The sequence below is a fragment of the Aotus nancymaae genome, unplaced genomic scaffold (genome assembly GCF_030222135.1).
Source record: "Aotus nancymaae isolate 86718 unplaced genomic scaffold, 86718_ANA_hifiasm-v0.15.2.pri h1tg000006l, whole genome shotgun sequence".
Lineage (NCBI taxonomy): Eukaryota > Metazoa > Chordata > Mammalia > Primates > Aotidae > Aotus > Aotus nancymaae.
This window is the reverse complement of record NW_026988417.1, coordinates 10,138,104-10,162,488: the sequence shown is the minus strand read 5'-3', so window position 1 is coordinate 10,162,488 and position 24,385 is coordinate 10,138,104.

Below are 24,385 nucleotides of genomic sequence, written 5' to 3'. Positions count from 1 at the left end.
TGTTAGAAGCCGTTGGGACATTCATATTCTGCTACATAATTACTGTGAAGCTCTCGGCAGTTTATTCTCATTATTTGAACTCTTACGAGTTGAATATATATTTTAATATTATGTATGTTAATATAGTTATATATATTCATGTTAATATATACAAATATTATTTATATAATATATGGATATAATTATATATATTCATACTAATGCATATGAATGTAGTTACATATTTATTAATACAAAGATAGTTATATATATTTATATTAGTATACATGAATATATATATTATGTGATATTTAAGACCGAGCATTATACAACTAATATATATATTTAAGAATTAATTATTCAAAACTACTTAGCAATAACTTGGTTTTTAATAATAATACTTAAATAACTCCCAACAAAGAAAAAAATTTATTCTCTGCATTGTTTTATTGATATGCATTGCCTATGAAGCCAATTTCAAATGGATGAGCATGCTAGTCAGTAGAATTCAGTTGACTGTTTTTCTTGATTGCTTTATCCTGGATTGCAGTCAGACAGGCATAACATTATTATTCTCATCCTCCGTAATATTATTAGAACCCTAACATTTCAAATATAGATATTCTCAAATAAAAATTCATGTTGCCCTCTCTGGGCCTCAGTTTCTCTTTTTGTAAAATGAATGAGTTTTATTCAGAGTTGCCTATGTCATTTCTAATACTCCTAAATTATTTACAGTTAAGAATGATTAGCCCTACCAAGTATTGGTACACAGATGTATTAATTTGAGCTACAGCTTTAAAGTATCTATAAAATATGTACTATGGAAAATAAATAAGGGCAGCAAGAAAGAATCACCTGGGAAATATTGATGATTCCTTTGAAAAGTATTCATTTTAATTAGATGTCCTATTTCAATTTATGATGAATTTAACCTCTGAAATTCAATTTTCAAAGTGAGCTTGGTCAAGCTGGTTCCATTTGAGACTGTGAAACATGATAAAAATGTTAACTGGAGTGAAGATTCCCAGTTACAGAAAAATAAATGAAAAAAAGATAGGGAAAAAATAGTATTGAGTAAAGACAACTGTTTCACTATTTTGCTAGTGTACTTAGGTGAAAAATATATTTTTAGTACTTCTTATATTTTCCATAACCCATCACTGCCTTTTCACTGAATGTCTATCAAGTGAAGACGGGAAAAGTTTGAATTAATGTGTCAGGGCCCACTTTTAAAGCAATCATGTTTCAGTTCTATATTAGGAACACAGCTGCCTTTTTCTCATGGAAATGAGATTTTCGTGTTGAAAAAAAAAAAACCTCTGCAACTTTAAAGGAGAAAATATCGAATATTTATAAGTGAATGTTGCCTTAAGAATGGATACACTTTATTAGAAGGAGAACACACATTTTAGATGTGTTCTAAAAATAAGCATTGTGATTTTCAATCCACGATGCTGTGGCTCAACATATTGGCCACAGGCACAGTGAGAAATTAGTTTCTTGTTGTTGCTTCCCGCTTATGTATGAACTATGTAAATATGATCATAAGTAGCTCGTGTTTGTACATGAGATACGTATAATTTTGAATTGTTATTGCGTGATATAATAAATTATTAGTGTTGTTCAGTGAGTATCGATTCAACTGAAGAAAATATTTTTTCATAAAAATGAAAACTTGTCATTTAAGATACCATTCAAAAAACAAGAGATATGAAGAGATAAAAAATCAACAAAATACATAAACAAAAGAGAAAAATCTGGGGAAGAGGGAAAGAAGTTACTCTAAGAATTACATGTAAGCAGATTCTCAGAGTACTTGAAATACTAGTGATTTATATACACACTATTTTTTTTTTAAATACTGTTAGTAATTCAAACCTGGTTGGTAGAGTAGGAGGAGTACAAATTTTAATCAAGAGACCTGGTTTTCAATCAAGTTTTGTTATTACTTAGCTGGGTACCTTTGAGGAAATTACACAATCACTTCCTGTCCTGGCTTCTTCATTTTCAAATGTGTCTTGTAGAATTAGTAACTATACTCTAAAAAGAAAATGGCCAATGCAGAATTGTCAGAAGTAGAAAGCTCCCTGAGTAACGGCTATCCTGTGCACTCTGAGATTCATCAGAAGACGAGTAGTTATGATCTAAATTAATCCCCAAGAAACCTGAAATCCCGTGGATTTTCATGGTATAAGGTCCAACCCTGGCTGGATAAAACATAATGATATTTTCAAATTTACCCATGTGGTTTGGCTGAGAGTGAGCATGCCTAATGAGTCACCACCTTATAAAATAGTGATGTCCTTCCATTCAATACATAGTAATTAACCACCTACTCTGTCCCAGCCACTGTTCTAAGTAGGAAATTAGCAGTGTATACATCAGTCTCTATTGCCATAGAGCTTCCACTCTGGCTGGGAATGCAACAGACAATAATCACGTAAACCAACAGACTTGCTAGTTTATAAAAACTATGAAGAAAAATCAAACATCAAGTTAAAGGAATAATTGCCCCAATTACTGAATGCTTTTAATGTGAAGTCATTTAATACACATTTTATGCTAATCACAACAGTCACAAAAATTAACATCATTTTTTTATTTTACAGAAGATGAAACTGAGACTTTTAAATTTTGTTACATTATCAACATTTTACAGTACAAAAGTAGAAATGCAGATTGGGAATTCACATTAGTATTTTGGCCACAGAATCTCTTTCTACAATAATACACAGTCCCATTGACCCATAAGCAGTGAGCATACTTTTTCCTTCACAGAAACACATTTTCTTAACCTCATTTGGGTTATAATGGAAGTAGGGATAACAGTAGATATTTGTAAGGAAATTATAATTGTTTTTAAAAATAGATTCATAAGTCAGCATTTCCATACAAGAAAAGTGGCACATGTGCAGAATAATTAATCTGTAATTTATTTAACAAATATTTAGGAACCCTCTACTTCAGTACCAGGCACTGCCCCAGACAACTGATATACCACCGTGTGCACATGAACTATGGCCTCTGTCTTACTGCACACGGTGTGTAGAAGTGGGAAAAACACAAGGTACAGGCCGGAAAAAGTTGGTGTGACAGGAGTGTTAAGTAAAAACATAGGATCTGGGGGTCAGGGTCAGAAAGGTTAAAGTTTATTGAATCTATTTATGTTTAAAACTTTTAGACAACATTATACTCCTTGTTTAACCATTATTAGATACTCAGACAATTTAAGTCAGTTTTCTAAAAGGAGTAATATAATTTAAAGAATGTTACATCCAGTTAAATGACTCAACTTTGTGACTATGCATTTGGATAAATAATTTATTTTCTCTAAATCATGGGTTCTTCATCTGTTTTATGAGACTGGCTACTAATACACACTCATACTGCTTCATAGCATAGTTGAAAGGGTGAAATAGGAGAATGGATGTAAAAGAAATTAGTAAATCATAATATTTACATATTGTAATTCACTATAAGAATTATCAACTACCTTTTGCTCAACTGAATATAATTATGAATGAAGAAAAAAATCTAGTCATGCTAGTCATTGCATGTGTATACCCAATACATGGCGTTGAAGGAGAAAACAGTGTGAGAGATGACATTCCAGAGCAGACATTCAATGTATGAATTAGATATTTTTGGCTTCAAATGTAGAATACACAAATGACAATAGACTGGAAACTACTGGAAATATTTATGAGAACTAACTTGCCTGATTTGTACTATGAACCCTGGGCCTTTCTTTTCTTTATGTAACAAACAGGAAATTCCAATTTCCCTGAGGGTAGTTTTGGCAGCTTCATCGACAGCAGTGTTGTTGTTAGATAATTGGAATTGTAAGCCTTTACTTTCTCCATTTTGTATATAGGATTTACTATGCTTCCAGGCTTGGCTTCTTTTGATGTATGGAAGGTGAATCACGTGAAAAAACATACTATGAATTTTTTAATGGAAATAGCATACAAGCAGTAATCAGAATAGAATTTAACATTTGCCAAATGCTTATTCCATGCCATACCTTTGATTGTCTGAGTTTGGGCTCCCCTAGAAGCAGGCCCTCAAATAAGGATTTGAGTACAAGTGGTTTAATAAAGAGATAATTCTAAAAAAATATAAGTATTGGAATAGGAAAATGAGACAATAGTTTAAAAAACTAGGGAAAGTAGGTTGTCAGCAAATTGCCACAGTGGGCCTGCTTTCCCTGTGGAAACCTGAAACAAAATACCAGTTATGACCCCTACAGGTATCCTGCATAAGGAAGAGGACATTTGGCGTTTAAATGCCAGCGCCCAACAGTCCTAGTTGAGTCATGCTGTTGAGGCAGGGAACCTGCCCTGTTTGCAGGCACAACAGTCAGCTAAATATATCAGACAAGGAACAGCAGGGGCTGGTAGTTGGAATTTGGACCGTCATGCCCATAAATGGTAAGTAATGTATTTATCAACAGCATCAACTTTACATATATTATATGATAAACTTTTATAATTCTTTGCAGTCTGTATTATTATTGCCAACGCTAATTTATAAATGAAGACACTGAGGTTCAGAGAAGTTAGTTAACTCACTTAAGGTCACACAGCTAGTAAGCAGAGGAGGTCAATTTCAAATCCAGGATTTCATCTGACTTCCCTGCTTCGACTTGTGACTTCTCATTAATACATTGCTTCCTTGGCAACTAGTCAGTTTGGAAAGTTGGCTCTCTTTGGGGAGTATCATGGGGCTAACTGAGAGATACTTTCCATCACAATATGTTAATAATCTAAAATAATTCAAAAAAGGGTAATAGAATGATGAAATCCCTGAAGTAAAACATAATAAACCTCCACTGCTCTCTCTCTTTGTAGTGTTTGTTTCAGTGTGCGGATGTTCCCACTATGTTTTCCTGTATGCATATGTTTGTGGGAAGCTTTGTAGTGGGACATAACTAATAAGTTTTAACTTTGGGACATTTTTATTAGTAGAGGCTAGGCTTAAAGCATCTCATCACCTATTTCTATGATATTAATGAATGTTGTGGGTGAAATAAATTCTCTTTAGCTCACACAAGCTGGATTGGAACTTCACACTGGATTTCAGGGAAAACATGGCTTTTAAGAAAAAGAAAGAATTCAAATTAGGATAGAATATAGGACTTTACAAGGTGTAGAGGAGAAGGAATGTCATTCCAGGTGATAAAATTTGGTATGAGGATATTTGTGGGAGTAGTCCATTGCAAAGTGCATTCTAAGGATATGAGCAAAACAATTTCATAGAATGGAATTTGTGAGAGCTACGGGACTGAAGGTCACAATGCGATATTGAGGCCAGATTGCAGGGGCTCCTGAATGCCAGGCTTAGAAGTTTGAATTTTACCTCATTCTTTTGCTTCCATAAATAAAAGAACAGCATTTACTTCATAGCAATCATTACAGCAGAATCATTGGTTCTGTTATGCCAACCCTAATATTGTCTTTTTGGGTTTTTTTCCTTTATTTCATTATAAAATAAACTAGTTCACTGCAAACAATTTTCTACAATAGTTACAAATTTTCTACAAATGATAAAATAAATGTCCTACATAAATTCACCCAAAAAAGTAAGTTTAGTGTACCTTCCAGATATGCATCTACATATGTATCTCTCATACACATAGTCTTAGTAAACAAGCTGCTTCTTTGCAATTCCAAATTTATTCACTTGATAGAGCATTAATATATTTATGTACCAAGACTCATCAATTTAACTCATCATGTTTATGTGTATGTTTATTGGTAAAAATAGTTATAAACTACAAAAATCTTCCATAATCTTACCTTGGTTGGAAATAAATATTTATATTTATGAGAGTAGCTAAAGTTTCTCCTGAACCCATTCCATTCCATTTATATAACGTAAATCTCTAGACCTTTGTTGACAGATTAATATGCAACTTTCCTTTTCTTAAAAAGTGTGTATATATATATATACACACACACACACACACAATGTATGTATATTTGTGTATTTTAGTACAAATGGAATTATTTCATACTTACAAAACTGACTCTTGCTTTTTCTTATTGAATACATCATGGAAGAGATGTACTTTATTCCTCCTAGTAGATCAATAATATGAATTCACTCAGTCACTTTTCCTATTGTTGCAAGTAAGTTTTCTTCTCAGTGTGGTTTCTAGCCATGTTTATTTTTATGAATTTGTAATACATGTTTCAGCTGTGAATATGATGTGGATACACTTCTACTTGCTGTCCAAACCTGTAGTCCAAACTGTGACTCCAGACAGAACTCTCTGGACCATGTTTCATCTGACCAAATTGTCAAGCAAATTCTGTAGCCCAACACTCATTTATTTAGTCACCAACCACATTATTTCTAAATTAAGTTCCTAGTATGTGCCAGAAACTGTGCATGGTGTTAAGGAGTTAAGTATATCTAAGATCTAATCCCTGCTCTCAAGAATTCTGGCAACAGCAAATTGAGAACATAATGAACTTTATGGCAAAGTTTTAAAAGCTTTCATAAAAAATTTTAGTTTTGTCCCTAAGACAAGCTTGACTCATTTTTTTTCCTGTGATTCAGACATATTTCTGGTATCTGGAGGACTGTTGATGGGTGTGCACATCATATATGTTCATATGGTTAGCAAACTCAGGAGATTTTTGTGGAAAAAAAGAAAGAATCACCCTAAAAGAGATCTACAAGGCAGATCATGATTGATTTAAGGCAAATAAGTAAGGATCTGATTGGAGGATAAATCTGAAGATTGGAAAATTTGAGTCTATGTAATGTTGAGTCTCAAGACTCTAGTGTCACAAAGCTGTTGCTTCCACTACTCCACTACTTTCCTTAACTCCACTAGTTTTCAGCTATCGGATTTCTGGCATGGTGTTTATCTTCTCAGTGTCTTAGTTTCTTCATTTCTGAATTAATGATTTCAAAGATGGAATTTTTGTAAGGAATAAATGAGACAATGCATGCTAAGAACCAACCACAGTGCCCAACAAATTATGAAGATAATTATGTAGATGTACTAATCAGCTCAATAAATTAAATAAACAAGTTCAATTTTTTTTTTTATTTATTTCTCTCCCATTATCTTATGGGATCCTACTCGTTTTTTTACCACAAATGTCCTTGTTAGTTTGTTTTGTTAATTTTTTTACTTTTAATTTTATGGGTGTATTAGTCCATTCTTATGCTGCTAATAAAAACATGCCCAAGACAGGGAAATTTATAAAGAAAAGAGGTTTGATTGACTCATAGTTCAGCATGGCTGGAGAGGCCTCAGAAACTTACAATCATGGTGGAAGAAGCAGCAAACCCGTTCTTCACGTGGAAGCATCAAAGAGAAGAATGAGTGTCCAGAGAGGGGGGAAACCACTTATAAACCATCACTTCTCATGATAAGGGGCAACCACCCTCATGGCTCAGTTATCTCCACCTGGCTCCTCCCACAACACATAGGGGCTAAGGGAACTATAATCCCAGATGAGATTTGGGTGGGGGCACAGCCAAACCATATCAATGAGTATGTGATAGGTGTATATATAATATATGTAAATATATACACCTACTATATATCCACAAAATTAAAAGTAAAAAAAAATAAATAAACCAACAAGCAAACAAACACATTTGAGGTAAAAAAAAAATCAAGCATGATTCCATAAGATAATGGTAGAGAAATAAATGCTAATAAAATAATAGTACCGAAATTTAAAAATGAAAATAAAAAATAATATATCTGTATGGAGTATCTGAGATATTTTGATACAGGTATACAATGTGTAATAGTCACATCAGAGTAAATAAACTATCCATTGCCTCAAGCACTTATCCTTTCTTTGTGTTACAAACTTTCTAATTATATTCTTTAATTTTAAAATGTCAAATGGGTATTTTTAAATAAGCAAATAGACATTAAAAGAGTTGGATTATGACAGTTTCCAGAGATCCTGAGAATGTAAAGTTTCAGATAGAATCTGTAGTGGTTAATCCGGTTCATTCCTTGGCAACTGTGGCAGGAATCTTTATAAATACTGCCAGGTTTAATGATTCACTAGGAACACTCATAGAAATCAGTATGTAATTATGTTCATGTCTGTTCATTCCAACAAAAGAATACACAGCAAAATCAGCAAAGAGAAAAGGCACCTGGGGTGACAGTCAGAGGAAAGTAGGCTCAAGCTTCCAAGAGACTTCTCATGGTATATTCACACAATACACCTTAATTCCTCAAGCAGTAAGTCGTGATAATGCATGTAAAATGTCATCTACCAGAGGAAATCATTAGAGCCTCATTGCCCGAAGTGTCTACTGGTGGCTGGTCAAGTAAAAACCCTCAGCTTCAGATGTACCAATATCGCAGACCCTCAGAAAGAAAGCAGGTATTCGGCATAAACCATAATGTTTGCACTGTTTAGGCACAGGCTGCTACATTTATCAGTTCCGAGAATGGGGGGAAATTGAAGTTACCAGATGCCTCCCAAGGACCAACATTGCAAGGAGGTCTTTCTAAGAATAGCCGTATCAGTTATGCTGTTAACGATTTTCTACATAGCAATGAAAAAACAAATACTTACAAAGAAGGTGCAATTGCATTTGACATGATGTCACAGTGAAAGCAGTAATACCTGCAACAGTAGTGGTGCTATATGACATGCAACATTTGCATTTACAATAAAGTTATACTAAAAACTTATTCTATTTCACTGCCACGAGGTTGCTTCCACACCGAGGAGTTAGCACTCCGTCCAAACACTGGTGTTCACAGCCTTGAGCATTTTAAATCCCCATTGCAAAAGTGCTTTTTATGCATGTTGGTAGTTGTGCAGGCATTTTTCTTACTCTTCTCGTTCCCTTTTCAGCTTCTGAGGTTGACAGCTTCAACCTCAAAGTCATTAGTAGAGACTGTATTTAGGCACCTAAGCAGTGGCAGTAGCATCTTTTATAGACACTTACTCTCATTAGTGACTAAGTCACATGTAGACATATCTAGACTAAACGTTTGTGTCACACACAATATTTCTATGTTGAAATCTTTATTCCCAGTTTGATGGTATTTGGAGGTGAGACCTTCAGGAGATAATTTGGTTTAGGTTAAGTTGTGAGAGTAGAGCCCTAATGAATGGGATTAGTGCCTTTATAAAAGAGATCCCCAAGAGCCATGTTGCCCCTCCAACCATGTGAAGCCACAGCGAGAAGATGACTGTCTCTGAACTAAAAATAGTAGGATCTCACCAGACACCAGATCTGCAGCATCTTGATCTTGAACTTCCCAGAATACAGATATGTGACAGATAAATGTTTGTTGCTTAAGCCACCCAGTCTGTGGTGACTGTTATAGCAGGCTGAACTACTATACTAAGACATATAGACCAGAAACAGAACAACATATGGCAGCCAAGAATAAATTCGAGATCAACGTGGACTGACTCATTGGAAACTATAATCAGGTGAAAGACACCTGAGAAGGACTGGAGTTCCTGCATACCTGGTGACACCCGTTTTTACATAGTATTCCCTTTCCCCAGGCTTTCTGCATTTATTCAACAGAATTACATTTAGTGTATGTATCAAGCAAACACTTTTCTAAGAATTGGAAATCAAACAGCAAAACTCCCTGCCTTCATGGAGTGTACATTCTGGTAAATACAGATTTTAAACTTGTCCCAAATTTGCTAAATAGATTTCATAGGGCTCCATTTAAATCATATAAAATTCTCAGCAGAGCCTAGCTAAAGGTAACACTGAATTTTTTTCTCCATTTGTGATGAAAATGCTATGGCACCACCTTCAAGTCAAATAAATATAATATTTTCCTGCTCTCATTTCATCATATTTGTTCCATTGTGAAATATTTATTTACTCTCTACAAAAAAGACACCTAAGAAATTTGGCAAGACTTGGCGGTTAATCTGTCTTGGCTCTCAGTGATCACTAATTTCATTTACTTTGAGTCAACCCATGTAATAGACATATTTCAAATACCTGCATTAGCGATCTTATGTATCCTAAGTATTCAAATATGGCATTGATTTAATTGCCTCCATTAGGTAGTGACACAAATCTGTAATTTTTAAAAAGAATTACGTTCCTCTCTTTAAAAAATCATGAAACATTCTCACCTTTTTAGTTCTTGGCACGTTTTCCTTCCTTTAGAATTTTTCAGTGTACAGTGATGGCTGCTCAGATATCAAATTGGCAGATTCCTTCAGCACTCTGAGATGTAACCCCTGTCTATGCTGAATAAATTAATGTATGACTGCAGCCTTCCTTATTCAGAGTATTCAGAGCTATCAACTTCAAGGGCACTCCCTATCATAGGCTACCAGTGAACTTAATCAACAATGTCTCCTTAACAACTCTGTTTCAACCTAAAGTGTGTGTGTGTGTGTGTGCGCGCGCATATATATATATGTGTGTGTATATATATATATGTGTGTGTGTATATATATATATACACTTTTTTTTTTGAGATGGAGTCTCTCTGTCACCCAGGTTGGAGTGCAGTGGCACGATCTCAGCTCACTGTAACCTCTGCCTCCTGGGTTCAAGAGATTCTCCTGCCTCAGCCTCCCAAATAGCTGAGACTACAGGTGCGTACCACCACACTCAGCTATTTTTTTTGGATTTTTAGTAGAGATGGAGTTTCACTGTGTTAGCCAGGATGGTGTCGATCTCCTGACCTCACGATCTACCCGCCTTAGCCTCCTAAATGCTGTGATTACAGGCATGAGCCACCATGCCTGGCCCAAAAGTGATTTTTTAAAAATCATTCATAGGGTGGTCCTCTGCAGTCTCTCATTCTCCATCATGACTGTGTAGTTTGATTTGACCTGATATCTGTTGCTGGGAAGAGGGGACTAGACTAGGAAAGTGTATTTTACATGTGACAAGCTGAATAGGTTGTTGATAGTTTTTTACAAGGACACTGTCAAACATAATTGGAGACATTGTGGCAGAGCTGTTGATTCTTGGGAAATGACACCCGCAAAGAGGTTACTTGTCAATCTCAGGCCACGTGGTTCTGCTATAGTAAGATAAGACAAAACTTCCTATGGGAAAAATGACAGAGCTTTTAAAGGAAGAAGGATCTGAGAAGCCATGGTCATTTTGAGGACAATTGCTGCTGGCACACAGAAAAGAAAGAACACAAGGTCATGTATCCATCATATTTATAGACACATAGATATTACCATCACTGCCATTTTTGGATTAGTACGATGAGTATTTAGCAACTGACTTTCAAATGACATACAACACACACACAAGTATTCGGTGTATGATTTAGGATTACAATTGAAAAATTTCTACAGTACACTGAAAGATTCTCGACAGCAGAGAAGACCTGAGCTCTTTTCCTGACTTTTCTACTTATAAGCAGATTTTGGATAAGTCATTTCACCACTTCGCACATCAGTTTCCTCACCTATAAATGAGGAAATTGCATACAATATTTAAAACTCCCTTTTTTTCAGATCTGATACTTACTGAGTAAATATTGCTAGATACAATATATATACAAATTTAAATTATTAGATATTGTTATATCGGGGTTCAGGGTGACCTCATCTCCCCTGAGAGGACATTTTTCCAGGTTCTTGGTCTCCTGCCCTCTCAAGAACGAGAGAGGGGACCACGGCGCAGTGCACAGTAAATGCCAGACTCAACAGCATTTGTAGAAAGTGATTTATTTATTTCTTTAGAGAGAGAGAAACCGGAGAAGGAGAGAGAAAGAAACAGCTAATTCTCACACTGAGTGAGAGAATCCAGAAAGATGGAATCCAGGAGAGGAAAGCAGCTTCCACACTGAATGGAAGGGAATAGAGAGAGATGGAGTTTAGGAGGGGAAGACAGGCTTCCATGAGAGAATGTGGAAGGGGACTCGAGAGGGGAAATCCAGGACAGAGAAGGTGACTTGTAACCTGGGAGGAACCCCCAACTTCTCTAAGACCCTGGGTCAATGAAAGGAATTCCTTAGAACTTCCACTGGAGTGATTGGCTCTTAGTTTCTCCCTGTGCCTGCAAAATTTAAACATAAAACCTTACATCTACCGGATGGAGAGAGATGGGAGTAGGGCATGGTGTTGGGAAGTTCTTGCCCTTAAAACTGTGCCACCTTGTGGATCCGCAAAGAGAACATATTCCCCCAATATCACATACATCTTTTCCGTGCTTATAGTCCATTTTCAAGTAAATAACGGTCATGAAAATTTCCGTGGTTCAGAAAAAAAAGGAGAGAAAGAGAAACTCAAACTGAAAATTATTACTACTGTGAAATTACCTGGCTTTTAGTAAATATTTCTATTTACTATTTAATATCTCTTTGTTCATGTTAGATGATCTTGAGGCCAATAGGAGATGTTAAATGGTAGAACAAAACATGTTTAAAAGTTTGTAAAGGCATGTTGTATTAAATACAGACTGGAATCTGCTTTAATTGTGGATTCAATATCAGTGTTTAAAGAATTCTGAGGCTCCTAGAAGTACAATTAGCAAATAATGTAATCAAAACATGGAACTCCCAGTGGATAAATTATCATTAATGGGTTGATACACATAAGATAGCAAATTGAGTGTACTTTCTTATTTCAAACTACTCAATAAAAAGCAGTCAAAATATGTTTGCAATATCATTTTTAATTTCAATAATGATAACAATATTATAAGAAACCACCCCCAAGTCTGTGTGTCTCTTATTCTTAGCAAATCTTGGCATATTGGGTTCATAGACACTTTTTCATGCTAGCAGGACCATCACTCAGTTTCATATTTTCCAGTTCTGGTCATTGATTTCCAGCCATAGATGTTTATTTAACTGTACATAGTAATATGTTGAAGATCATATTAAAAGGGCATATTTTTGATTCCCTAATTTGTTAATTGTGTCTAACTTGTTAATATGAGCATCTAAGATGGCAAAGTTCACTATTTGCTTAGAAATAGTTGCGCTCAAGGCCACAGTCCTAGCTCTATACCAACCATATCTGCATTATAGAAGACTGCTTAAGCTCACAAATCACATGACATTCTATTCTCTCCTCCCTGGAGGATGGGGATTGAAAGTAAAAAATTGAGATTGGAAATACAAAGGAAGGAGATGAGAAGGGTAGGCTTAAAAGTATACTTTGGGCCTATCTCCTTGAAAGAGTTTATGACCAGATCAATTATCAGATGAGAGGTCACTGAAGTTTCACACAAAGGAATTTTCAACTCAAATCTCCATGGCAGAGTACAGAATGTAAACTGATTATATTTGTTTTATATAATAAAAACAAAAAAATACCGATTCTTTTTATTTGCTTTTTGTGAACATCTATAAGTTTACCCAACAACCATTAAAAAACATGATTAGTTATACCAATTGTCCAATATAGAAAAGGACACCTGAAAACATTTATTCTGATATGCGAATTAGTAGAAAGTCCAGGCTCAGGTATGCTGTACAGCTTCTGAATCACATTCCAGAAGGGCTACTTGCCCTAAATGTCATCTTCTGAAACAAAAGGGAACAGAAAATTCAAGGACCAAAACAAAATTGAGACACATAGAGATTACATTTAATGGAAATGGAATCATGTTGTACACAGTTTGTAAATTGTTGTTTGCTATCTTGATTGATACATCATAATAATAGTGCATATTTATGGAATATAGGTGATATTTTGATACATGCATATAATGTGTAATAATCAAATCCAGATAATTAGGATATCCATCATTTCAAACAGTTACAATTTGTTTGTGTTGGGAACATTTCACACTTTTCTTCTAGGTTTGATGAAATGTAAAATAAACTATTGTTAACTATAGTCACCCGACCACGCTAACACTAGAACTTTTTGCCTTCTGTCTAAATGTGTGTTTGTACTGATTATCCAACTTCTCTTCACCATTCTTTTACCCTTTCCACTCTCTGATACCCATAATTCCACTCTCTATCTTCACTTGATCAACTTTCTTAGCTCTCATATATGAGTGAGAACATGTGATATATGTCTTTCTATGCCTGGTTTATTTCACTTAACATAATGGCTTCCTGTTCCACACATGTTGCTACAAATGACAGGTATTTATTCTTTATCATGGCAGAACAGTACTTTGGTATGGTTTGGCTGTGTCCCCACCCGAATCTCATCTTGAATTGTAACTCTCATAATCCCCACATATCATGGGGGGGATCCGGTAGGAAGAAATTGAATCACGGGCGCATTTTCCTATGTTCTTGTGATAATGAACAAGTTTCATGAGATCTGATGGTTTTCTAAAGGACATTTCTCCTGCACATGCCCTCTTGCCTGCTGCCACGTAAAGTGTGAATTTGTTCCTCACTTACCTTCTGTGATCATGAGGCCTCCCTAGCAATGTGGAACTGTGAGTCCATTAAACCTGTTTTTCTTTATAAATTACCCAATCTTGGATATTTCTTCATAGCAGTATGAAAATGGACTAAAACATATTCCATTGCGTACATATATCACCCTTTCTTTATCCACTCATCTGCTGATGAACACTTAGATTGATTACATATTTTGCCTACCATTAATAATGCTTTAATGAAGATGGAATTGTCAATATCTATTCCATATACTGATTTCATTTCTTTTTTTAATTCTTTAAGTTATGGGGTACATGTGCAGATCGTGCAGGATTGTTACATAGGTATACATGTGCCATGCTGGTTTGCTGATTTCATTTCTTTTGTCTTTATACCCACCAGGAGGATTGCTGGATTACATGGTAAATTTACTTTTAATTTTTTTGAGAAAATTCCATACTGTTTTCTATAGTAATTGTACTAATTCACATTCCCATCAGCAGTGTACTTGTAATCCCCTTTCTCCACAGCCTCATCAATATCCTTTCAAAAATCTTTTTGAAGTTCGAGTGTGGTGGTTTATGCCTGTAATCCCAGCACTTTGGGAGGCTGAGGTGGGCGAATCACGAGGTCAGGAGTTCGAGACCAGTCTGGTCAACATGGTGAAACCCTGTTTCTAATAAAAATACAAACAACTAGCTGGGCTGGTGGCACGCACCTGTAGTCCCAGCTACTCAGGAAGTTAAGGCAGGAGAATTGCTTGAACCCGGGAGGTGGACATTTCAGTGAGCTGAGATGCTGAGATCATGCCACTGTACTCCAGCCTGGGCAACAGAGCAAGACTCCTTGTCTCTCTCTCTGTCTCTCTGTCTCTCTCTCTCTCTATACACACACACACACACACACACACACACACACACATATATATAAAATAACCATTTATATTTAGGTGAGATAATATCTCATTGTGGTTTTAATTTGCATTCCTCTGATGATCAGTGATATTGAATACTTTTTCATATGCACATTGGCCATTTGTATGTCTTTTTAAAAATGTCTTTTCAGATCATTTGCCCATTTTTAATTGGATTATTTGTTTTTATGCTACTCAGTTGAGTTCCTTAGATATTTTTGTTAATGTTCTTTCATCAGATGGATAAATCTGCAAAGATTAACTTCCAATATAGATTGATTGTTTTATCATTCTGTTGACTGTTTCCATTCTGTGAAGAAACATTTTAGATTAATGTAATCCCATTTGCCTATTTTGCTTTTGTTACCTAGGCTTTTGAGGTCTTACACAAAAATTATTTGTCAAGACCAATGTCCTAAAGCATTTCTCCAATGTTTTCCTCTGGTAGTTTTATATTTTCAGGTATTACATTTAATCTTTTGAATCTATTTTGATATGATTTTTATATATGGTGAGATATAAGGGTCTAGTTTTTTTGTTGCATATGGATATTGAGTTTCTGCAGCATCATTTATTGAAGAGACTGTCCTTTCTCCACTGAATGTTCTTGATGCCTTTGCAAAAATCAGTTAGATGTAAGCACATGGATTTATTTCTAAGCTCTCTATTTTGTTCCGTTGGCCTATGTGTCTGTTTTTATGCCAGTACCATGTTGTTTTGCTACTATAGTTTTGTAGTATATTTTGAAGTCAGGTATTATTAGCCCTCCAACTTTGTTCGTTTTTGCTCAAGATAGCTTTGGCTATTCTAGACTCCCTGTTTCCATAATAATTTTAGAATTTTTTTTTATAAAGAATTACATTGGGATATGACAAGGCAAGATTGCATTGAATCTGTAGATCAGTTTTGGTACTATAGTCATTTTCACAAAATTAATTTTTCCAATTCATGGACATAGGATGTCTTTTCATATTTTTTTTGTAATCTCTTTATTTCCTCAGTGTTTTATAGTTTTACTTGTAGAGGTGTTTAAATTTACTCTTAGATATTTTCTTTGTAGATCCTGCAAATAGCATTGCTTTTTGTATTTCCTTCAATGAGTTTGCTGTTGGCATACTAAATTGCTGTTGCTTTTTGTGTGTCAGTTGAACAAACACACTTTACTTGTCAATGAACAAACACTGTTATAAAGACTATAAATTGCTAGTTTTCTGAGAAGGCCATTTGAGAGTATTTATTAAAATGTTTAAAATGCATATATTCATCAAGGCAAAAAATTTAACTGCAGATATGTGATCTAGAAAATATATTTATGCATGCACCTAACGGGGAAAGGTACAAGTATGTAAACTGCAGCATTTTTTTAACAACAAAAATTTATTTTCATAGTAGAAACTTTCAAAATAGTATTCAATTCAAAAATGGTTAAACAAATTATAAATATCCACAATAAAGACTCTATTTTGTCAGAACCAACTTCTAAGCTTACTAGACACAGTGTCTAAAGCTGACACAAATATTCTCAATTTAATCTTTTAAAATCAAGTAAAACAGTGAATATAATAATTATTATAGCAATTATTATATAATTATTTCATCTTAATTATATTCATTTATACCAAAAAGTAATAAAGAATATTATTATTGCTATATTAATATAAGAGGCTTATGAAGAAAGAAATTGCTAATGTCTGTGAAAGCCATATCTCAAATCTGTATTTAGATGTTAAAAGCAGTTATATATACTTATGTAAGATGCGATGTTATGATTTTCAGCATAACCAGTTGCATTCAAATGGTAAAAACTTTGAACTATATGAACAGTATTCCACAAATTACTTTAAAAAAGAGTACCTATAAAATATGTAAGTACATAAAATATCTGGAAGAATACATATCTAGCTTAAAATGGGGACTATTTTTACCAAGAGAACTAACTCCTTTTGTTCTGAGGGTATGTGTGAAGAGATATTTTACTTTTGGCTTTGTATTATTAGATATGTGTGGAATTATTTTACAATATGGGTATAAGTTTAAATATAATATATTTTTATTTAAAATGTACCATTTTAGTTACTAGTGTGCATAACAAATCGAGTCAAGCTTAGTGACTTTATCCGAAATTTCTTCTACAGTCTCACATTTTGAAGGACAGAGACATGGACATTACACAATGCTTTTCTCTACATCATGACACATGGGGCCTCTGCTTGGATGAATTAAAGACTGACCATAATGTGATGATTGGGGGTTGAGATAATTTTAAGGCTCTTTCACTGACAGGTCTGGTTCCTGCACTGGAATGAATCAAAGGCTAGAACTGCTTACTGTCATGCATACATGCAAGATCACCATGTAGCTTAGTTTTCTCAGCATGGCAGCTCCACGGCAGTTAGACTGCCTTCATGAAATAACTGAAGTGTGAATTTTCCAGTAGGTGAAGCAAAATCTGCATCACCTTTTAGATCATACCTTGCAAATTGAAGAATGTCATTTCTGCCATACTCAAAGCTATTACAAGACCTTTTTCTTCCTTTCCTCATTTTGAAGGGCGAAGTTGCAAATTTACACTATAAATAAATATGTGCAATACTGTTACAGATATCTTTTGAAGATACAACTATCTCCGATTTGGCTTCCAGTCACAACAATTTACATCCTTTCAACTTAGAAAATACACTCCCCCTCCCCTACACTTCCAAGTTTTCTTCTATTATAGCATCAGATGGAAGTTTAAGATTTCATTATCAAAACCAGGTCCATGTTCAGATGAAGCCCCTTGTGTGTGACAACGCTAGTGCAATTTATATCAATTTTAAAATCTGTAAGCTAAAGAGACAGAAGGTAATATGCCTCCTGACTCTCTCTCTCTCTCTCTCTCTCTGTCTCTCATACACACACACACACACGCACACACACACACACACAATTCAATAGTGGGACAGGCATATGACAACCACTGTAGTCATTTTCATTCAAAAGCACACAAAATAGAAGATACCAGATAATAACAATTTCTAAAATCCAAGCAAGCACATGTCACCAGTTCTTGATCAGAATTCCTTGCTACTCCTTTTTAATTGTTATCCTTGACTCTTGGCTCTGCACTCCATGGTCGTGGTCTAGCCTTCTAAATCAATCAGTTTTCTACATTTTTCAGATAGAATGCATGTTTGTAGCTAAGTGTCCCTCTCAGCCAGCTTCCTGCCTATAAAAACCTTGTTTGTCAGAGGTCAATTTTCTCTTTATTACTGTCTGTTTCTTTCAATCCTTTTCTTTTAAAAACTTTCTAGAATCGGGTGTGGTGGCTCACACCTGTAAACTCAGTGCTGTGGGAGCCAAGGCAGAAGGATCACTTAAAGGCTAGCTTGGGCCACATAATGAGATCATGTCTCTACAAAAGATATGTATATATATATTTAAATGGCATGTCACTTTGGCATATACCTGTAGTCCTGGTTATAGTTACTCAAAGGCTAAGGCAGGAGGCTCTCTTGAGCCCAGGAATTCAAGGCTGCAATGAGCTCTATTGGCACTGCCCATGAACTGCAGCCTGGGCAAGAGAGGAAGACCTTATCCCCAAATAAATTAGTAAACAGAAATAAAAACTTTTTGGGTTTCCTGTATATTGTAAATATATTTACAATAAATAATGTATAATGTATAATGTAAATAAATTTATAATTTATTCTGTTAGATGAAGAATACATCTACAAATTTTCTCAGGATTAAATTTCTGAGAGGATCTTCAGATTTTCAGAAGCCCTATAGCTTAACAGAGATGATCTGTAAAGCACAATGTTAAAATCCTTAGAAGGCCTTGGTCTATTTTAAAGGTTCTATGAGGTAACACCTAATACATATTTCTAAAGTATTACAAAAGATTTCTATAATAATAAACTTTGCTTTATACTTATTCTGCAAGTACTCTGTACTTTATTTTTTCCCAGTGAGGCTCTTTATCACATGATTTTATATTTTGCATTTTATTTTCTTTTGTTTTGTTCTTTGGTGTTTTGTTTTGTTGTTGACGGGGTCTCATTCTGTCACCAGGCTGGAGTGCAGTGGTGCGATCTTGGCTCACTGCAACCTTCGACTCCTCGGTTCAAGAGATTATCCTGCCTCAGCCTCCCAAGTAGCTGAGATTACAGGCACTGGCACCACCACACCCCACTAATTTTTGTATTTTTCTTTGGTAGTCACATGGTTTCACCTTGTTGGCCAGGATGTTCTCGATCTCCTGACCTCGTGATCCGCCTGCCTCTGCCTCCCAAAGTGTTGGGATTACAGGCGTGAGCCAGCGCACCTGGCCTGTTCTTTGTTTTTAATAACCCAACAAATCCTGGCTCCTTTGTAATTCCTATAAATGTTGCTTTAAAACCAGACAGTTTCTTGTTAGCTCACTTCTCTCTATCCATATTTTAGCTAACATGTATCAAATAATCATCTTGTTCATTCCATATTCAACTTGAAAGTTATCTCAGCCAAATCCACTGTTTAATTAGAATTATTTTCTATTTTACATATCATCACAGGGAAGAGTGAACCAAAACTTATTACTACTGCACATCAAGAATTACCTTGTTTTCAGCATCCTGTAACAATTTCCTCCCTAGCACTCTTGTGTCCTCTGATACTGTCCTCAGGACCCTTCAAGATTCAGTCCACTCTTTGTGCCATAGTTAATGCCACATGATTTAGGTTTTTATTATGGCAGCATCGCAGTTTTGGTATCAAATTTTATTCTAATTCTTTCCCCCATAACAAGCTGGCCCAAAACATATCAGCTTACTCCAAACATTTAATTATGTTTCTGGATTTTAGAGGTTGGGAATTCATATTGCACTTGAGGAGATAGTTTGTCTACACTACATTAGTTGATGTTGGGGACCATGGCTGAAAGACTCAAAAACTAGAGGGTACTTGAGCCTGGAGAGAAAACTGTCGAAAGGGTTGCTCACTCACATGGCTGGTGCCTGGCCTGGGAAGATCAAAGACTAATCCTGCTGTTCAGAAAACCTACACTTGCCTACAATGTAGCTTGGCTTCCTTACAGTTTAACAGTTGCAGTATATTTAAAGCGTGTGTGTTCCAAGCACAATTATTTCAGTGAAAAAGGCAAAGGTGCATCATCTTTCGCGAGCTGGCCTGGGAAGTTACACAGCATCATATCTGGCGTTCTCTATCTGTTAAAGAACTTGGAAGCACTCTGATTTAAGGGAACAATCAAAGACTTTGTCCTTCCATGAAAGGAGGGGCAAAGTCACATTGTAGAGGAACATGAAAAATAGATGTTGTCACTGTCTTTGGAAATACAACCTGCCATGCCAAAATCACCACAGAAAAAGTATTAATATTAATATCTAGAAATAATTAAAAGTTTTTGAAAATCCACAGGAAACCTCGTAGAAAGAAACAAATCATTTATTTATTTTTAAAAATCACATAATTAAATCTCCCATTATATTTTGTGTGGAGAGTTCCATTGGTTATGAAGCAATCACTTATAGAATGTATTCTGTATGAAAATGTTTTTGATTGACTTGGCTACCTCCTGCTCATACTAATCAACTCTATTTCAGTGTCATCTCTAGGAAACTTTTTCTGACTCCCTCTTCATCCCTGCCCACTCCACCAGGCGGGTCCTTTATTATGCTCCCAGGGCATACCAACTGGTATCTATTTTGGCATGGAGCATTTGGAGTGTTTAATCACAAACCACCCACCGTGTCTCTCTCCCTTACTCTGCTGTGAGCTTGCTGAGAACTAGATTTTGCTTACTGTTCATTAAACACCCGTGTTTGTTTACAAAGTGCTTAGAATACAAGCAGGTAATTTTCTTCTTTAAGAAAGAATAATAATAATAATAATGATATTTTACATTTATACATTCTTGAAGTGTACACATATATGATCTAATTTGCTAATGACATGTTAGGGATTTATCCTTTTACCAGTAAGTGTACTGATGACTGGATAGCTTTTGGAGTCTGCTAAATATCACCAGACAGGTTTGTAGTGGAGCTTAAAATAAACTGCAGGATTCGTCAATATTACTCAAGTCATCTTTCCATCAACGCTTTTTATCACTGTGAACAAATTAGAAATGATGACTTGTCATGAATCTACCTAACAGACTTTAATATAACTTTGATTGTACCATATTGTTTTGAATAAAGCAATATTAATAGATTTACCTTGAAAAAAACTGTACATACTCTGTCAAGCTAAATAGATGTCACCATTAATTTCTCCCAATTTATGGTAGTCAAATCCCATATAGAAATAAGAATGTCGTATTAGGATTCCATAAAGACTGAAGTTTCATAGGAAAAACTAAACTTACAAAAATGAAAATAAGATTATGTATGTGCATTTTTTTCAAATAAGACATATCTGTTCTTATAACATGCCTCAGACATCTTAACATTTTATATTTAAGTTTACATGTGGAAAATATTCACTGATACATAATTTATCCAAGTATTTTAACCAAATATTTGTTTACTTATTTTAAGCTCAGTTGTTTAGACACTTTTGTGAGAAATTAAATGAATGCTTTCATTATCATGGGTTGTTTCTTAGTATTCCGGTAATTATGATTACGTAAACCCAGAAATCAGAGAAGCAGCGTTAGGATTTTGTGTTACTGTTTTTCCCTTTTCTAGGTACATTCTTCCTAAATGTTCATCAAGGAAGCAAGGAAGCAAAGGGCATCTTGGAGGAAAGGAAAGAGCAATGGACCATTTTCTTTGATTCAACTACTCTGTTTTTTTTTTTTTTTTTTAAGCTGTTTGAATATGACAGCTTTTCAACCTTTCAGAACATTCATTTTTCTCTTCTGAAAAAATGAGCTAGAAGGACCCATCACTTAAGCTTTTCACGGAGGAGGGTAGTAGATGGAATTGTGTGCCTTTAAAATTCATATGTTGAGTCCTCATCCTCAGCATGTGTCTCATGAATATACCTCAGCATGTGACTACGTTTAGATACAAAGTCTGTAAAGATAGAATTAAGGTAAAATGAGATCATTAGGGCAAGCCCTAATCCAATATGACTGTTGCCCGTATAAGAAGAGGAAATTAAGACAAAATAGAAAAAGAACGAAGGAGTGAAGATCCATAGGCACAGGGAGAAGACTGTCATCCACAGGCCAGGGAGAGAGGTGAGGCCTCAGAAGACATCAACCATTCTGGTCCCCAAAACTGTGAGACTATAAATTTCTGTTGTTTCAGCCACCCAGTCTGTGCATAACTTTGTTATGGTAGCCCTTGCAAACTAATAATGCAAGAAGGTTATAATTTATCCTAAATGTAGGATTAAATTGATAATGGCACAATCTGCGATGTAGAAGGTAAATTTTCTCGCTTTCCTTTCCTTAGTACGTTTTCATACTTTTGAAATTCCATGAACAGAAAGCCTGTAGATATTTTGTTCATATTTTCATCCCAAGGTTTCTTCATCTTTTTAAGGTCACAACAACTTTTTTGTTTTTCTTATAATGCTTCTTAAATTAAGACCTATCAATTTCGGATCCCCCTAGGATCTTTCTGTCCTCACAACATTAGTGTTTGCCTGTGTGAGATTGCCAGTGAAATTGATGCATGTTTCTTAGGGTAATAGGCATATTTACCTCTTAGTGAGTGTACATTTATTCTCTAAATGTTAATGGGTCTTATGCCTCTCCCTTTCCAGGGAGACTCTAACCTCACACGAATACAGATGCACAAGGAATTAAAAACATCCTTTGTGCTGGCCACTCCACATAGCTTTCTCATATCCAGTGCATCCAAACAGGCATTTCCAAATGCCAGGTGGCTCATGCTGCCTCGCAACAGAAGCATTTGCTTTCCAACAGACTCACTTCAGTAATGGGCTAATAGAAAATTAAGTTATGGATCTCCAGGACCAGAACAATAATAAAACCATAATGATATTGTTATCAACCTGGCCTCAGTTCTGGTTTCTTCTCTCAGAGAAACATCATTATGAAAATAGGAAAATCCATCAATCATAAAAATCACACAAGAGCCAAGCCAAGTGGCTTATACACACAACATTGCAGGTGAGACTGAATTTCACCCTGAGAAGCAGTTTCTCTTTGAACAATCAGAGTGACACACTAACTGATGGTTAACACATTCAGTGATGTTGCTGCCCTTTTCTGGGTAAGCCCTGGGATGTCTGAAGCTAAGTGACTTTCACAAGGACACACTGATAAGAGGTGAAACCAAGGATAAGAGCTCATTTCTGAAATCGAGGTTATGTTGCCTCTCTGGCTCTTTTACTGAAAGCTTTGGGTATTTAGCAACTTATATGTTATCAATAAATAAACAAACAAGCAACTAAAACAATAAAGAACGAAGAACAAAAAAGGAAATGCATAAGTAGAACAGTGAAATTACGCAACCGTAGCCAGCTCTAGTTAACTGAGAAGTCCTTGATTCTTCAACATCATTTCACCATGTCTCGCTATGTAATTGATACTAACAGGCAATAATGATTATGCATCCTGAAGATTAAGAGCAGTTAAGGACATCAAATTTCCAAGGTATGTATGCTTCCTAACATACTCATTTCCTGTGGCATGTACGCTCTTAGGAAACGCACACTCTATCACTGACAGTGTTTTTGTTTTCCTTTTTGTCCCTTTTCCCCAAACTCTTACGTTTTTAAGAGTTAAGCTGCCTGAATCATAGAGACGTTGTAAGCAAGCTTTTAGCCTCCACTAAAGGAAATTTTGTCTGCCTGCTGCAGAACTCTGTTCTCACAGCCCATCCTCTTGTTCCAGGTAAGCCACGTATTTGGAGTTTTTACCAAGACAAAGGGTCTGACAGAGAGACCAGTCTCACCGTATACGTGAGAGGTAAAGTCACAGGAAAGCAAAGAACTATTGTCAAAATCCTCCTATATTTTCATTTCTTTATTCTTTCTACTAAAAACTTCAACTCACAGGGAGGTAACCTAAGGACATGTTTTTGATTTCTCAATTTTCTCTTTAGCACCAATAAAAGTTCTTCTGAGTCAAAGTAAAGTAAGAATGAGGATAGAACATGTACAAATATGTAAAAATAAGGGTAGAAGTAAGCCAGCTCTGCTTATTTGTATCATTTTTTGCCATCCCAGTTTTATTGTACAGATATAATACCACAAATTCAGGAAAACTTTGGAGGATTTCTGATAAA